The sequence below is a fragment of the Ambystoma mexicanum genome, chromosome 4p (assembly GCF_040938575.1).
Source record: "Ambystoma mexicanum isolate Mex_15411 chromosome 4p, UKY_AmexF1_1, whole genome shotgun sequence".
NCBI classification, from domain to species: Eukaryota; Metazoa; Chordata; class Amphibia; order Caudata; family Ambystomatidae; genus Ambystoma; species Ambystoma mexicanum.
In genome coordinates this window covers 188,916,838-188,933,711 of record NC_090927.1, presented here as the reverse complement: position 1 = coordinate 188,933,711, position 16,874 = coordinate 188,916,838, and the positions used below count along the sequence as shown (strand labels likewise).

Sequence of the window (16,874 nt, the reverse complement as noted above, 5' to 3'; positions counted from 1 at the left end):
AGTAATCTATCCGCGATAGTACCAGGGAGGCAACTAGCAGGGGGCGAAGTGGGACTGGGCCAGAGGCAAAACCTTCCTAAGAGTTTTTAATTGGAGGTGGCCGGCCTGACACACTGCCGTAACCTGTTGGTCCATAGACAGAGAGGCTGATAGCATGACACCCAGGTTTTTTACTTTCTTGACTGGGGTAGATAAAGGACCCAAAGAGGAGGGCCAGAAGGAGGACCTAAGTAAGGGAGGACCTAAGTAAGGGAGGTCTTTTAGGTGAAAGGGTGGTTGGAAGTTTGTCGTCCTCGTCCCTTTCTTTGGTAAATTACAGCGTCTCACCTTGGATATTCCCCCAAGCATAACCTCAGGTTCTCCTACCCAGGTGATCCTCCCCCACTGGTCCACCCCCTGGAACTGGATCTGGATCCAACAGCGATGGCCGTGTCCTGGTCACCTGAATAAAGGGATTCCTGAGGTCTTACTCAGAGAATACCCTCAGGTTTCTCACACCCGGGCAGGGGGCTTCCATCTCGGTCCTGGCCCCCACTCTGTGGAATTCTCTTCCTGCCTATCTCCGATACTGTAGATAATCTCCGATTTCGTAAGCTTTTGAAAACCCATCTTTTTCAATTTTGGTTGTCCCTTTACGGTCTCCCAATTTGCATGCTTGTTTAGTCACTAGATAGATTGCACTCTATACATTTCTATACCATACCGTACCATCCATATCGCTTTGCTTATCCCAAACTTAGTTTATTACTCAATGGGTAGTTGGCCCATTGTGCTTCCCGTCATGTCTGTAGAGTAAGCCGAGGCCAGAACTGCTATACTGGACCTAAAGACATCGAGAAGTTTGGTGCCTAGAGAATATCAATCTATGGGCCTGAGCAGCAGAGCGATCAAGCATGGCAAGGGTGTTATGGAATGTTTAAGATTAAAACCCTTACTACAAGGGTGCATTGCAAGCAGATAGCTTTTTATGGCTAGACATGTATTGGTAGATGAGTGGCTTCACCAGTTCTATCCTCAGAATCACCTTCCCCTCCATTCCTTCATCTCTCCGAAGTCTCCAAATGCATACATACTTATCTATCATGGGGAAAACAGTGCTCTTCCTTGCTGGGATATTATTCTTCAACCATGAAGGTAACCTAGATTGCGCTAGTTGAATCGTCACCAGCTGAAAGGCCCAGGAACATTGACCATGTTATGTAAAGTTTGTGAATTAGTATGAGAAGCATATCTCTACTAAAGTAATGTGTTAAATAAGACGGGTCAGTGGCTCTTGTGTTGATCGCATAAAATGTACCTTGCCACAAAACATTTGGTTGTTTCCTGAGAGATTTGAATGTTTTCTCAGGCTTATTTATAACGAGGACTAGCTGTCTTGCATAAAATTGTCTACACGTTGCTTTGTTGGTGTCTTAGTTGAAATAGGTTTACAAGGAACTACTCTTCAAATGAATGTTTGCTTTTAAATTAGAGATTTTATTAAAACAAGAAAATCATAGGTGTATCAGCAATTATGAATGCTTTCCTCTGAGCCTTAAAATAAACTGCTTCCTATGACTGATTTCATTGACCAGTACTAAAAGATGATAATGTCAGGTGAAAGTTCGAGAAAACCCATTGTGCAACTAGTAAAACATGGGAAAAGTTTGAAAAATCAAGTCAGACTGGTTCGTACCAAGCAGCAGGCATCTGTGATGCTTGCACTGCTGCTTCCACTCTCGGTGCCACCTAGGTGAGGTCCTTTCCAGCCCAGCCAGTTAAATGACCCACGCACAGTATGCTTGGAAGCCTGCAGTCCTAGCAGCGATTTATGTCTGAGACCTTAAGCCTCCATTTATAGAAGGTGGTAAGTGTGTCAGGAATAATGGCTTTGATCATTGTGATATTAGAGATGTCTAAAATATGCTGAAGTTGCGTTGGCTTTGCGCTGTACCTTGGTGGTTAGTTGTATGCCAGTTGTAAATGCACACGAAAAGCAGTTACGAACAATAGCAGCTAGAGTTTCCTGTATTACATCTTTCAGGAAGCCACAAAATCAGATAATGTGCACCTTCACCATAACCGCCTATGACACACATCCTATCTGATGGCTGCTTTATTAGTCACTGAGATCAAAGTGCAACAGCGCTCATTCCACCCCACTGACATTTCCACATGCTTGAAGAAATTTACTTTTATCCTTGGTGCATAATAATAATAATAATAATAATTAGGCACTTATATAGCGCTACGAACCCTCAGGTATCTGAGCGCTGCTTATTATTACCCACGGTGTGTGGTGCTCATTTATCGACCTCGGAAGGATGAAAGGCTGAGTTTGGCCCGCCGGGATTCGAACCTGCGTTAGCAGGCTCTGCACAGATATCAAAGCGAGCGCTCTACTCGCTGTGCCACTTGACCGGCTATGACCATATCTTTCTTTTTCGATTGTAAAAGCCTCCTTTCTGCTCTACTCTCCTTCACCTTCTCAATTTACTGCAATACTCGGACCTGCACCCCTGTCAAAACGCCTAACTCCCACACTTCACCTTTCGGCCCTCTCCATTGCCTCGTAGTGTAGGAGATATTTATGCGGTAACAATCAATGCAGGAAATTCTTTCCCTCCCCAATCAAGAACGTTGCACCAATAACTCAGTTTATCGCATCTTTCACTAGCCATGTCCTTGACTAATTTCTCGATACTATGAGCCCTCACCCCTGTGCGATAGATAAGCCAAGAATTGGGCCGGTTTGTAAAAAGAATATATATTTATTAATAAATAGGAAAATGTATATTTGCACAAATCACAAGACATGCCACCTCACTCCGTGGCCCAAACGCTTTTCTTTCCTAGCAATTCACTTTTTCACACAAATTGAAAATACAAGTTAGTTTAGGTTAACACAGATCAGGGACTCTTTAACCCCACACCATGTACAGTTTTCATGCTTTGGCTATTTGCACCCTGGTTATATAGAAACGCAGGTCTCTAGAATACTTCAGATACCTGGGCCACACACAAAGTATTCTTAATGTACAGAATTGTGCTGCACCCTGGACATGATGCAACTATTTAACTTCCGAATATCCTTTGCACGGGGTTTACTTTAAATAACATGTGGAACCTTGAAACCTGACCGAATCATACACTTGACAATACACTTTACATGAAGTTTAATTTAAATAACATGCACCACTTTTCTATTGGCAAAAGCAATTTCACACATGCAGCGTTCTTTATTTTGTAATCTTCCTGCGTGCTTGTCAATGCTAGAAGTGTTGGAGCACAACCAAGCTTTAAAATCTATAAGTTTGCACTTTAACCCTGTTTGTTGAACTGAAGACAGCCAAATAGTCCTCGTATATTTTTGTTGTTTGTAGTAGTGTGCGGGTTGTGGATTTGTTGGACACGAGGTCCTCTTTATTTAGTTTGAGTTTTCTAGGTAGGGACATCCTCATTAGGCTTGGGAAAGATAGGCGTTTATCTCACCCTTTCTTAATTTAATAAATGAAAAACATAGAGAAAACTATATCTTTATTTCTGATGTTTGTTAATCTGCTTAGAATCACATGCTGTGCATAGGTCCGACATCCAGTGGTCACTGCGGAGTATTGCATTTTGTTTTTCGTAGTCGAAAAGGGGACGTCGACAAGGCGTGTCTGTAACACTATCCCTATAGTGACGTGCGTTGTACCCACAATCCCTCACGCGTCGAGGTCCCTCAGATTGTTTTTTTCTGCCCAGCTTATGGTCGCCTTACGCGGAGCTCCTAGAGAAACATTGCAAAACACTTACTACGGACCTCGGTCCTTAATATATACTTATTGTTAAAGATCCCTCCCCTCGACGTTAGCTGTGAAGCTGTTTCTCCGCCGAGCAAGTTTTCGACGGAGGGGAAGAGACGGAGGAGATCCTTCGGCGCTGCCGAACACGTGGCCAGGCCACGCCGGCCAACATACAGTAGGGAGAGTGGGGGTTCGAACTTTTCTCTTCTCGTCGAGAATGTCTTTCTTTCTCCCCTATCTTTCCCTTGGGGTTGTTATCACCAGTTTTTATTGCCTCAGCTATGGAGAGGACACCTTTTAAGTTTTGCCCACGCTGTAGGGGCAAATACACTTGGAAGGACAAACACAAGCTCTGTAATCGTTGCTTGCCCCTCGATCATAAAGAGGACAGCTGCGCGGCCTGTAAGCTCTTGAAACCAAGAACTCTTAAAGAACGGAAAGTTAAGAGGTGGGCGGACTACGCTATGTCGAAGTCAGTTTCCTCACCCGCCGCCGCTGTTACAGAAAGTGACGAGGAGGGTGATAACTCGACGTCCGTTACGGAAGTCATTAACCCCCAGAAGGAGCGCTCGCGCTCCTCGACGTCCGTCCCCGGCCCCGACGGGCTCGGCTCACGCCCTGCTTATGGGGATGAACACCCCGGCGACAAGGACGCACACAGACCCCATAGGCCTAAGCACACAACCCACGGCTCTTCTTCGTCGAGGACGAAGGATCCATCAGCGCCGAAGGGGACGCAGGGCACTCCGGCGTCGACCTCAGACCGTAAGGGTCTCAAGCCCCACCCGCAAATGCAGCCGCGACCAGCGATTGGGCTTTCATCTAACACGGGCGCTACCTCAAAAACATCCGACGTAACGCTCCATAGAGCGGCCGTTGAGAAACAACGCGTAACGCAGGCAACGCCGACTCCAGAACCCTCGACTGACGAACTCGTAGTCGAGAGCCTGGCGAGAATTGTTTCCGAGGACAAACGTAAGCGGACGACGAAACAGACGTCGAATACCGCACCAAAAGATATAGAAACGCCGAAAAAGCACAAGAGTAGCCAGGAACTGCCCCCTTCATCTAAAGGCACTTCTGAACTACCGGAGGGCTTTTCTGAGAGCGACGGAGACCTTTCGTCGACGTTGTGGGAGCGTTCTAAGCGTTTGGAAGGTGAAAACACTGATTTCCCTCCTCTAGACTATTCAGGGGTTCCCCATGAGACCCTTGAAAGACTCAATTTTTGTATGGAAAAAATGGAAAGGTTTTTGGGTAGCCAAAACCCACCCACACCCAAAAGACCAAGAGAATGGACCCAGGATGATCCTAGGGTCAAGATTCCTAGGCTGTTTCCCCCTTCTACAGACGCATATGACCTCACTGAAGAGGAGCAATACCTCCAGGAAGATGAGGAATGTTTAGGTGGAGAGGAAGAACATGAGGAAGAGAGGTTTGAAGAAGACCCTTACACTAGTGCAGGAGCTTTTGAAGAAGATACAGCTACCTCACAGCCCTGGCACTCCCCATCAGTGCAGCCTTGGCAATCCCCATCAGTGCACTCAGACCCTGATGTCTTTCACCCTTCTCCTCCTAAGGACTCACCTATTGGAAACACCTCCCCCATAGATGACCAACCTTCACTTAATGCACTATTGCGCAAGGCAGCAGCGCATTTTGAAATAGACACAGGGGAGACTCTTACGGACATAGACTTTGTAGAAAAAGTTATTAAAGAAAAAGCCCCGGTCAGTCAGTCTATTCCGCTCCTGGCTTCTATAAGGAGAAGAATAACTCCTTCCCTTTCCAATCCGGCCTTAGTCAGAGGGGTCAACCCTCGGATAGAAAAGCTCTTCAGCCCTTCGTCCTCTGACCCTTTGTACATCAGGGGACATTCTATTCCGGACTCCCTTGTAGTTACTAATACAAGAAAAAGAGCGGGGGTACCACTATCCACTAGTGAGGCACCACCTGACAAAGAGGGCAAGAAGCTCTACGCACTTGGGAAGAGAATCACGACCTCCGCCGCCTTCTCAACTAGGATTGCAAATAACAATTCCCTACTAGCTAGCTACGCAGATGCACAGTGGAGCAAGCTGCGCAGCGAAGCAGAGGACGCACCAGAACCCCTGCGTTCACGCCTGCTAGCTATAATCTCAGAGGGAACTCTTGTAAACCAGGGCATCGTAAAAAACTCCTTAGATGCCGCAGAGACGGCTGGCCGTTCCCTGGTTCAGGGAATACTTCTCAAACGCCATGTCTGGCTGCGCAATTCGGGATTTAAGCCGGAAACCCAGGCTTCTCTGATAAATAAGCCCATAGAACAAACACATCTGTTTGGGAAAGCAGTTGATGAGGCACTAGAACATGCGAAGAAAGAGTTTGATACCATCAAGACTCTTGACCAAATTTCTAGGCCACCTAACAGACGCAGCTATGGCAATAGACGCTCCTTTCGTGGCCAACGCCAGCAGCAAAGCCAACAGCAATTTTACTCTGCTACCAACTGGCCCTCTAACCAAAGCACCCAGTTCAGTCAAAGAGGCCAACGTCGTGGCAAAGGAAGAGGTCGCGGCTCCAGCCCCAAAGGCCCTACACCCAATACCAACAAATGACCCAAAGATTCGGGTCCCCTCCCATGCATCACCGGTCGGGGGCCGGCTAACATCGTTCCTTTCAGCATGGGAGGGAATAACGTCAGACCGCTGGGTATTATCCACCGTAGCCCACGGATACTGCATCGAATTCAACGGTTCCCCGAAATACAGACCCCCACGGAACCGACGCATGACACCGGAACACCTCACTATTCTTCTTCAAGAAGTAGAAGAGCTACTGAAAAAAGAAGCTATAGAGGCTGTCCCCCTATCTCAGGTAACAGAAGGTATTTATTCAGTGTACTTCCTTGTACCCAAAAAGGATTTAACCATGCGCCCTGTATTAGATCTGCGCCCAGCGAACAAGTTTGTCAAACCCCAAAAGTTTCGTATGGTGACCTTGCAGGAAGTAATCCCACTGTTATCACAGGGGGATTACATGACAACACTAGACATGAAAGATGCATACTTTCATATTTTAATGTTGCCAGCGCACAGAAAATACCTCAGGTTCAAGATAGAGAACAAACACTACCAGTTCAGAGTACTACCCTTCGGGATAGCATCTGCACCAAGGGTATTCACGAAAGTACTGGCAGTGGCAGCGGCCCACCTGCGCAGATTATCCATCCCGGTTTACCCTTACCTCGACGACTGGCTCATAACAGGGGATTCCTACGAAACATGCTTCTCCAATACCCAAAAGACCGTAGACCTTTTGTCCCAACTGGGCTTCTCCATCAACGAAAAGAAGCCCAGCTTAGACCCCAGCCAAATCAAACAATTCCTAGGGGCTCTAATTCAAACAAAGGACGGCCTCGTCTTCCCCTCCGAGAGGGTCCAAAACATGCTGTTTCAGATCCCCCATTATGTGGCAGGTCGAGAGGTGACGGTACGCAAAGCAATGCGCTTGCTAGGGATGATGGCGTCATGTATTTATTTGGTACCTCACGCGCGCCTGCGCCCAATGCAAGAGTGGCTCTACAGCCAGTGGTGTCAGGCCAGCGGACAATGGGACGATCTAGTGGTGGTCTCGCAGGCCTTGGTTCTCTCGCTACGGTGGTGGACAAAGGAAAACCTGTTATTAGGGAAAACTTTTGCCACACCCGCAGTGGAAGCCACTCTAACCACAGACGCATCCCTTACAGGATGGGGGGCTCACCTATCCCATCAGACTGCTCACGGAGTGTGGACTCCGAGCTTGGCATCCAAGCATATAAACCTGCTGGAACTACTAGCGGTGTTCAAAGTACTGAAAGCCTTTCAGGAACACTTACAAGGAAAGACAGTGATGGTCCTCGCAGACAGCACCACAGCCATGTACTATCTCAACAAGCAAGGGGGCACTCACTCTCCAGGACTGTCCAAGCTGTCCCAGAATATATGGAAGTGGGCTCTCAAACACAACATGTTCCTACTATCACAACATGTACCAGGGGAACTCAATCTGCTAGCAGACAAACTCAGCAGAGACTTCCCCCTGCCCAAAGAGTACGAATGGCAATTGCACGAAGACATCGTCTCCGACGTCTTCACGCAATGGGGATTCCCGGAAATAGACCTGTTCGCAACCCTGGAGAACTCACAATGCCAAAGTTACGCCTCCAGGTACCCCCAGAACCAGTCCAAGGGGAACGGTCTGTTGATTCAATGGTCAGGGAAATTTGTTTACGCCTTTCCCCCGACTCCCCTCCTCAACAAAGTGGTGCACAAGATGCACCAGGAGCAGGTTACCATGATACTAGTGGCCCCAATGTGGGCCCGGCAGCCATGGTTCGCTCACTTGATGGAGATGTCCCTATCTCCCCCAATGAAACTTCCCTGCCCGTACAACATGCTGTCACAAGACAAGGGCAGGACACTGCATCCATGCCCTCAGACCATGAACTTAGCAGCCTGGCTCCTGAGATCATAGAATTTGGACATTTACATCTCCCTCAGAGATGTATGGACATCCTCAGGGAAGCCAGAAAACCTAATACTCGCCACTGCTATTCTAGCAAGTGGAAAAGATTTGTCATCTGGTGTAGAAGTAAGAACATCAACCCGGTTGACTGCCCTGCCACTAACATTATTCTGTACTTGACCCATTTACTGGATTCAGGTCTAGTGTTTAATTCCATTAAAGTCCACCTAGCGGCACTTTCTGCATACACCACTTCCCAACTTAAAGTGTCGTGGTGGAAGATACCAGTTATCAAGGCCTTCATGGAAGGGGTAAAGAGAATACACCCCCCGATAGCTAACCCAGCTCCCGGATGGGACTTAAACGTGGTACTTTCTAGACTCATGGGCACTTCTTTTCATACCCATGCACAAGGCAACTCTTAAATACCTCACTCTTAAGACTGCTTTCCTAATAGCTATCACCTCCATTAGGAGAGTAAGTGAACTACAGGCTCTTTCTGTACTAGACCCCTTCGTAACAGTTCACAAGGATAAGGTGGTTCTTCGCACACACCCAAGGTTTGCACCGAAATTCATCTCGAAATTTCATGTAAACCAATCTATAGAACTACCAACGTTCTTTCAAAACCCTTCCAGCTTGGGAGAAAAAAGTCTGCATACACTAGATGTACGCAGAGCGGTCATGTTCTACATGGAAAGAACCAGAACACTGAGAAAGACTAATCAGTTCTTTGTCTCGGTGGCAGCAGGAAGAGAAGGAGATGCAGTCTCTAAGTCCACTATATCTAGATGGATTGTACAATGCATCACTCTCTGTTACACTCTTGCTAAGAGAGAACTACCCTTCAAGCCAAGAGCACATTCCACTCGAGGCACTGGGGCTTCCATAGCATTCATTGCAAATGTTCCCCGCGAGTCCATCTGCAAAGCGGCTACCTGGAGTTCTGTGCACACCTTTACAAAACACTACTGTCTAGATGCACACTCTAGATCTGACTCCCAGGTGGGACAGGCAGTATTAAGACATCTTTTCTCTACTGTTCCTTCTCATAACCCACCGCCAACTCCGGGTACTGCTCGCTAGTCTATGCACAGCATGTGATTCTAAGCAGATTAACAAACATCAGAAGACAATGCATTACTTACCGTAAAAGCATTTCTGATGGTTGTATCTGCTTAGATTCACATGCGCCCGCCCTTCCTCCCCGCTCGGATGGAAGGAACATAGACATCCTTTCCTATATTTCTCTCTTTTCTGTACTCACTCACGTCTAGAAGGCTCCCTCAGGGCAGAAAAATACAAACAGAGGGACCTCGACGCGTGAGGGATTGTGGGTACAACGCACGTCACTATAGGGATAGTGTTACAGACACGCCTTGTCGACGTCCCCTTTTCGACTACGAAAAACAAAATGCAATACTCTGCTGTGACCACTGGATGTCGGACCTATGCACAGCATGTGAATCTAAGCAGATACAACCATCAGAAATGCTTTTACGGTAAGTAATGCATTGTCATCTAGTACAAAAAAGAAGGTGGGTGAGGCGCGCACTCCCGGTCCTGGTCAATTAAACCTGTTGCAAAAAATAAGTAGCTGGGTCACATCCCAAAATGGAAAAATATTCACAGGGTTAGATCCCTTCTGCTGCAAATCAGGTACTCAGTATTAACAGGGTTAGATCCCTTGCTACAAATCAGGTACTCGGTATTAACAGGGTTAGATCCCTCAGCTGCAGTTCTGTGGTCTGTAGTTGTTCTCCTCCTAGCGCTTTCTTATCTCAAATAATCATCAGGGAGGCTGTTTTTATTTAATTACTTATTTATTTATTTGTAATGCGCCGGTAACTCGCAAGTTTCGGGGCGCAGAAACATGGACACGAAGACTAACAGAAATGGGACGAGACAGTTCCTAGAAATCAAAGGTTTAGGGGGTCAAGAGTGGCGAGGTCAGTTAAAGAGATACGTTTTCATTAACTTACGAAAGCGTAAGTAGTTAGGTTCTTTCCTTATGTGGACTGGCAGATTGTTCCAGATACCTGCTGTAATGACTGGGAAAGATTTTCCAAGTCCAGATTTACGTTTGTGAGGCATTACTGCGATCCTACTTTGATCCGAGGATCTTAAGGCGCGGCTTGGAGCATAAGAACGTATTTTCGATTTTAGATCGCCTGGTGCCTTCCTATGGATGCATCTGTGGGCTATTCTAAGAGCCTTGAAGTGGGTTCTGCTCAACTTTGAGCCAGTGTAATTCCTTCCTGGCTGTACTGATGTGGTCTGATTTGGATTTGCCTTTGATTATCCTGACTGCGTTATTTTGGATAATCTGGAACGCCTGTATGCTTTTTTTGTTGGCTCCTAGCATAAGTGCATTCCCATAGTCTAACCGAGAGAGGATGGTTGCTCTAGCCACTGTGGCACAGTTGTTCTCTGATAGATACGGTCTAATAGCTCTGAGGAGTCTCAAGTAATAGTTGCATGTTTTTTTATTTATTGAGTCTGAGCTTCTGCTCCTAAGGATGCTTCCATCATCATGCCCAGGGATTTTACTTTCTCAATTACTTTAATGTTGACGTCTTTGATCTTGAAGTTAGTGTAGTCGTGGGGCAATGTGTTTCTGGCTTGGGTGGATCCGAAAACCATTAGCTCGGTTTTGCTGCTGTTCAAACACATCCAATTGGAATCCATCCAAAGTTCTATGATGTTATATATTCTGTTTAGATGGTCATTGTCAGTTTTATGGTCCCCGCTAAGTTCCAATACCGGCTGCGTATCATCTGCATAGTTGGTACAGAATATATCTGCATGATCTAAAATGTAGCATAAGTATCTGATGTAGAGATTGAACAACAATGGGGACATACTGGCTCCCTGGGGAACCCCGCAGAGGATCTCCCTTTCCATGGAGAGTTTGTCTCCCCTGTTGAGCAGGTGTGTCTAATTAGACTCAAAGGATTCTGGTAGCTGTAGTGAAAAAGTTTTTTTCTGTTCAGGTGACCAGCAACCGACACCCCTCCAAAGCACAAGTCCTGTTAATACAGAGTACCTGATTTGCAGCAAGGGATCTAACCCTGTTAATACTGAGTACCTGATTTGCAGCAGAAGGGATCTAACCCTGTGAATATTTGTCCATTTTGGGTTGTGACCCAGCTACTTATTTTTTGCAACAGGTTTAATTGACCAGGACCGGGAGTGCGCGCCTCACCCACCTTCTTTTTTGTATATCTTTGTATTTCTGACTCCTCAGAGGTTTTATGAAATTTAGCAGCCTGGCAAGTAGGGGCGCAGAGGTGGGCATGGGATGGAACGGAGGAAGCTTGAGGGTCAGACACAGGGAAATTGTGCAAGAAAGCCAGGCTGCAGGGCCGAATGGCACCATAGCATAGGGAAGCAAGCCGCGCCCTCTAAATGCAGGCTTTCTCTGCATATTGGTGCCCAGCGTTGGAGGGAGACGGCTGGCTGCCTCCACCACGCCAGGTGCTAATAGCTGTGATAATTAAAAGAAAACGTGGTTGCAGTATAAGTGAAACCACAAACTGGAGGGTTTGTGTATGCCCCTGGCAATGAACATTGGCTCCAAAGACTTGTAAAAGGCAGATTGTCTGTCTTGTGCAGCTTTTGAAGAGTCACTTGCCAGTCCCTAGTTTCACGTTACTACAAGGTGCTCACCTTGTTTCTGCAAGCTCTACATCAGTTCTACTCTTTGAAGGTGGCCTTCCGGTGCTTTCATCCTGCCTCCAAATTGCTCTGGGCAAAGCTGCTATTTCTTAGCCTTTTTGGCTATTGACCTCGACAGAACGTTTTTGTTTACCAATGGCTTGATGACCTGTGACTGAAACAACACCCCTGTATATGTAAAACCACCAGTCATCGGATTCGGTTTGCTGTTCAGTAAGAATTTGTTACTGACCTAAAAGTGAGAACATGATCAAAGGGGTCTGGAAAGAAGAAAAACAAACAAATAAAAGACAAAAATATTGAATGTTAAAAGGGAAAACTCTGGAAATCAATTTGAGTCCAAGTAGTGGTTACCTATCCCGCTCTCGATTGCAGAAATTTAAATTACTTGCTTCCAAAAGCAAACACTCTTAATCACCATTGTCCACGTATGTTTTCAGTTTTATCTGTCAGTACAGGTAAAAAATGTTGTGTGTGGGTTTATAAATTGTAGTTTTTCACTAGGCCTTTTTGCTTTATCTAATATTCAAGCTTTTATAGTACTCCATTTGGAAATTATATGATATGGCATTTATAACGCGCCTATACACAAGTGTTTCAAGGCACAAAATTAGGACCCCCTGATCAGTTTGATGTTATTCTTACATCTCAACTTGCATAACATGATCAATTGAAGGAATGAGAGGACTCAGAATACATTCTGCGGTTCTTCGTGTCTGATGGCCTTCAGGATCATGCCCAGAGGTGCTTTGAGCTAGGCAGAGGAAGACAGACTGTCCTTTTCTTCAGATCACCTCTGCAACTAGGCATTCGGCGTGCATGGATTTTGTTTTGTTTGTTTTCGATTCATCAGTGCCATTCAGCACTGTTAACAAGGGTGTTGTTCTGCACTTGCATTCTAAATTGGCATCTGCAATCTGAGCCACCTTTTAGAGTCAGTGTTGTTGACCATGATCCCAGTTTGTTTCTTTATGCTCCGTACCTTCTTGTCTCTAATTCCCTGAGGGCTTGTCCCTTTGTCACCTGCTCTTTAATGTGTACTGTTGTGGGTCAGAGGATGGACACAGACTCTTGTTTAGACATCTCTTGAGGTATTTATTAAAGAAAAAAATGAATGCGTATCTTTCCTTACTTCTATGGGGTATCCCCTACCTCACTAACTAAGGTGCTCGTCAGTCGTCAATAAAAGTCTTAAAAGAATCTGTCCACTGTCCCAAACTAACCCTAACTGACCATACCACTATTTTAACTTCCTTGGTTTTATACTGGTATCTTTTCTCTTATCAGTGTTTCTTATTTGTTGGTTACTTTCCTCTTTTTTTCTGGTTCCAAATGTATTCTTCCCTTTTCCCACGGTAGGGTTATCTAACCGTTCTGTGATTTTCTGTTGAGGTTTACTCCTCTTCTATTAGATTCAAGGTTTCTAGCCTCTGTAGATATATATCCTTTAAGATATACGTTTCTTTATCCTTACTCTCAGGACTTTCTCTCACATGCTCCTTCCCTTGATGCTTTCCTTACTTTGACTGCAACACTTATGATTACTTTTATAGTGATTATCCGCCAATGCTTTATCTCTTTGGATTATACTCCCAATGTCTTTACTGAAACGAGTAGGAATAGTTTAATAACGATTCCCTTCTGCTTCTCTTGTCTTCACTATTGTGTTCTCGCTATCTGAAGGTGGTGAGCGGGTCAAGTACCAGTTAGCTTGGCTGCGCAGTTACCTCAAATGCAACAAGTATGAGTTCTCTGATAACGATTTTCTTTTACTCCTCTTATTCTCCAGGCTCCTGGTTGTCTTGACTTGGATGAGAATGAATATTCTTGTAATTATTTTCATTCACTTCTCTCTCTGGTATATTCTCATTATATTGACTGGGACGAGTATGAATGTTCATATAATGATTTTCCGTCTCCTCCCTGGGTCGCCGGTTTACCCCGTTAACTGATTCTCTCGGGGATAACATCACCAGGTTTCTGTTCTGTTTGGCTTGGCTTTTCTCTTCCACTCGCCCGAACCCTTTTACTCTTCCGAGCTCTTGTTCTCTGTATCTTCCTTCCTATAGTTTTTCGGTATCCCAGGTGCTGGTCTCGCTGTGATTATTAGGACCTCTGGCGTACCACAGGCTCTTTGACCACGCCACCGCTTGCTTCTCCTCTCTCCCTCCTGTTGACAGAATGCTGCACGTCCACCACCTCGACTCTGGCTTGACATTAGGTTTGTAATTCGCATGCTTCAGATTTCCTACTCTCCTCCCCTTTCAGAGGTTGTGTAGCACTGGGCCTTCCACGGCATATCTTCTTCTCTATTGCTCTCTTACTCTCTCTCGACCTCTTGAAGCTCTTCTTCTGTATTATTCATCATGTTCTCAGTTAAATACAATTCTTCCTTTAAAGGGATAGTCACAGTTTCTGTTTCACAATAAAACATATTGGTTCCTTCTCCGTATTTGTCCTTGTGTGGTATGGTTAAAGAGGTAAAGTTAGAAGACTCTTTAGGGAGTTCATTACAGGAACGGGAGTCCTTGTCCCCACAGGGGGGAGTCTTGCCTGGTGAAGTCCTGCTTTCTCTACCCCTACGGAGGGTATTGCGGAGTGGGCTCATCCTCATAGCCTCACAGGGAGGAGGGGTTCCACGTTGTGGAGAAGGACAAATTCCTGTGATTTGTCATAGTACTTTGTGTAAATAGTAGCTTGCTTTCAGCCATTTGGGTTCAGATATTATATAATTGGGCAGTAGATACCAGAAGAGGCTTTGGTTGGAGGTGTAGCACGTAATAAATAACCAATATATGAATGTATCACTTTCCACCAGAAGCTCACTGTCTCCAGAGCTCTGGTCCTCTCTAGGCTGGACTACTGCAACATTCTCTTTCTAAATCTGCCTGCCTCTACTCTTCGACCTTTACAACTTATCCCGAACCGCACTGCAAGACTTGTCTTTGGCCGCAAGTCCAGGCATCGTATCTCTCTAGCTCTGTAATCTCTTTCCTGGCTCCCTGTGGCTACTAGGATCAAGTTCAAGAACTCTGCATCGTCTACAAGGCTTTCTGGGGCCTGGGACTGCTCTACCTCCAACTTTCTCTTTCAAAACATCATCCTTCTCGTGCTCTCCCCCCATTCACCTCTGAGACTCTGAGGGTCAGACGCTTCTGGCAGATCTCTCTCCTCTGCTGGGGCCTTCCTCTGGAGCAGCCTCCCTGCCTCTCACAAACTTGAGCAGAACCACCTTTGGTTCCGTAAGCAACTCAAGACCTTCCTTTTTGCTTCCGCTTTCTCTCTTCCTCCCCCCTGCTGATGTACCCAACTACTCCGTGCACTGGTCACCTGAATACCCTCTGAACTTGGGTCCAGGCTCCTGCATGTCCAGTTGCCTTTGCACTGCCTCTGGGCTCCCCCAGCACTTCAGGGTCTGTACCTGCAACCCTACAGTCCCCTCGCTTTGCACTTAAGAGCTACCCGTTGGCTGCACTTTCCTTTACCTGCACTGAGCCACCCGCTGGCTGCAGTTAGAGTTACCTGCACTTCTCCCTTCCCCTCCCCCGCCCAGCACTTCTCCCCTTTCCTCTTCCCACTTGCGCAATCAGTAGGATTGATGTTCTTTCCTCTTTTTGTTCCCCCCTCCTTGTCTTGTCGCACCTAGAAACACTTGTGTACAGGCGAGTTACAAAGGCCATATCGTATCATATCATGGCCTGCTTATCCTATGTCTGGGCATTAACAACCATTGCACTAGCCCTTTTTTCACGTGCTGCCTCAGAGCTATCCGAATATTCTCTAGAGTGTAGACTGAACTACAGTTAGACTACATTGATCATGTTTTATTGTCAGACATGCGGTCATTAAAAGTTGGTCTACTGTTACTGGGGACTGCCTGAATCTGGTAAAATCGGGAGACAATTGGCTCTGTATGGTAGCAACCTATGATGGTTTGCTCTTGGAGGCCCTCAGCTTTATCGCATGATAAGGATGTAGCAAGTACAGAATGCAGAGGAACTCTTAAACACCTGTTTTAATTTGTAAGACCTCTCTTCCCACCGACCTATGTAGTTCCCTAGTCGTTTTGGTAGTGAGGACATTAGCCACAAGTTAACTGCTTGCATTGGGTACTTTTCCAGGAATGCTCAACAAACACGGCCCTCTTCACCTCCGTGCCTGAGTTGGTTTTGTTGCAAGTGAAATGTAAAAACTCTTCCCTCCAGTTAATCTGATTGAGATAGCTTTGTGGGTTAATATGCGTGCTTTGGATATATTTTTACTCTAGAGATATGCATCTCCAGGGGTTAATTGCTGTGACGAACCGTGGGAATTCGTCCCTTCTCCCCCCGCCCCCCTCTCTCCCGTGAGACTTGGGAGGTGAGCCGTTCCTCAATACTATTCCTACGGGTAGAGGCAAGTGGGAACTTACCGGGACAGTCTTCCCTTTGGAGACAAGTCTGAGAAACCTGAAGGTGCCTCACCCTCTAGTACCCAGAGAGCTGTCATCCAGGTGGCCAGGACACGGCCATCGCCATTGAATCCAGTTTCTGGGTGTGGTCCATCTGGATGAGGGGTCTTCGGGAGTGTAAGTGGGACACCAACGGGTGAGACGCTGTACCCCCTACCTTCTAACACCTTTTCCCCATCCTACCCCGTAGGATACTTAGAAGCTCTACCCGTCCCTTTTTCCAACACAAACACTTTCTTACAAAGTGAAAGACGACAATGAAATAACACCAGAGCCGTTTACCTGATGTGTCCCAACACAAGAGTCAGGCAGAGTTAGGCAGTTGACAATAATTACACCCACTGGGTGCCCTTTCCCTTGCCAACAGGGATAAAAGGCGGAGCACGAGAATACACTTTGAGCAAGGACAAATGCACGAGGAAGCAGCTATTCTAGGACGGCAGTTCAAACAGAGAAGAAAGGCATAGAGACCGGAAAGGACAACAAGGAGGGAA

The 16,874-nt window shown here is 46.2% G+C and overlaps 1 protein-coding gene across 6 annotated transcripts in view; it reads left to right on the top strand.

The window, feature by feature from the left end:
• The window catches only part of NCOA1 (nuclear receptor coactivator 1), a 1,575,181-nt gene that overhangs the window by 481,536 nt on the left and 1,076,771 nt on the right, over nucleotides 1-16,874 (top strand). The window lies entirely within an intron of this gene.